At 38.2% G+C, this 1,529-nt stretch overlaps 1 protein-coding gene across 3 annotated transcripts in view; it reads left to right on the top strand.

The window, feature by feature from the left end:
* The window catches only part of LOC106875078 (serine-rich adhesin for platelets), a 98,115-nt gene that overhangs the window by 1,061 nt on the left and 95,525 nt on the right, over positions 1 to 1,529 (top strand). The window lies entirely within an intron of this gene.

Below are 1,529 nucleotides of genomic sequence, written 5' to 3'. Positions count from 1 at the left end.
TATATATATATATATAATTTATATTATGTTTATATCATATATGTGTGTAAATAAATCATATATTTGTATTATATCATGTATTATGCACACACATTATATATGTATATATATATATATATATATATATATCATCAACATTTAGCGATCGTATGCTGGTATGGGTTGAACGGTTTGACAGGATCCGACAGGTCAGACGGTGGTGCGAGCTCATCTGTTTTGGCGTGGTTTCTACGGCTTAATGCCCTTCTTAACACTAACCACTTTACAGCGTGTACTAACTCCTTTTTTGTATTACTAGCACGAGTAAAGTAGCTCGCAAAACAAGACCCTTTGAGTGAGTGGGGCTGTTGTGTGTGTATCACGTAAAATATACATCTTATCCCCTGTGTGTGTATATATGTGTGTGCGTGTGTTATATATATAATGTATTGGCTAACAAAAGCCATATAAGGCAGATATGGCTGTGTGGGTAATAAGTTTGCTTCCCAACCACATAGTTTCAGATTCAGTGTCACACTGTAGGACCTTGGGCAAGTGTCTCCTAGTATAGCCTCAGTCCAACCAAAGCCTTGCGAGGGGGATTGGTAGATGGAGATTGAAAGAAGCTTATCATATATATATAATCATATGTATGTATATGTATACTTGTGACTTTTCTTGACATTGCATGATAATTGTAAATGAGCATCATTGTCATTTAAGCAGTCGTTTTTCAGTATTCTTGGCATGTGGATATATTACCCTGCTTGGAAACAGGTGAGAGTTGGTGACAGGAAGGGCATCTAGCTGTAAAATGTCCACCCCTGTAAATAGCAAGCATGGAAAAGTGGACATTAGAATGATGATGGTGATGCCAATGATGATAATCACATACATATATAGTGTAGCTATGTAGTTTACTTTTCAACCACGTGATTTCAAGTTCAGTCCTACTTGTGACCCCTTGGGCAAATGACTTCTACTGTAGACCCAAGCTGACCAAAGCCTTGTGAATGGATTGGTTGACAGAAACTGAAAGAAACCTGTTATGTGTGTGTGTATATCTCCTTGTCTTGTGTAATAGTTGTAAATGATTGTCACTGTCATACAAGCAGTACTTCATTTCCAGTATTCTGCATGGACATATATGGTCATAAGGAAATATTACTTTGCTTGGAAACAATTGAGGTTTGATGATAGAAGGGCATCTAACTGTAGAAAATCTGCCTTGATAAAATCTATCTTACCTATGGAAGCATAAAAAGTTGATGTTAAAACTATGATGATATATATTGTCACGATAATAGTTTTATATATATCATCATCATCATCATCATCGTTTAACGTCCGCTTTCCATGCTAGCATGGGTTGGACGATTTGACTGAGGACTGGTGAAACCGGATGGCAACACCAGGCTCCAGTCTGATTTGGCAGAGTTTCTACAGCTGGATGCCCTTCCTAACGCCAACCACTCAGAGAGTGTAGTGGGTGCTTTTACGTGTCACCCGCACGAAAACGGCCACGCTCGAAATGGTGTCTTTTATGTGCC

This window comes from Octopus bimaculoides, chromosome 14 (assembly GCF_001194135.2).
Source record: "Octopus bimaculoides isolate UCB-OBI-ISO-001 chromosome 14, ASM119413v2, whole genome shotgun sequence".
Classification (NCBI taxonomy): domain Eukaryota; kingdom Metazoa; phylum Mollusca; class Cephalopoda; order Octopoda; family Octopodidae; genus Octopus; species Octopus bimaculoides.
The sequence above is the reverse complement of the archived record's forward strand: the minus strand, read 5'-3'. Positions and strand labels throughout refer to the sequence as shown.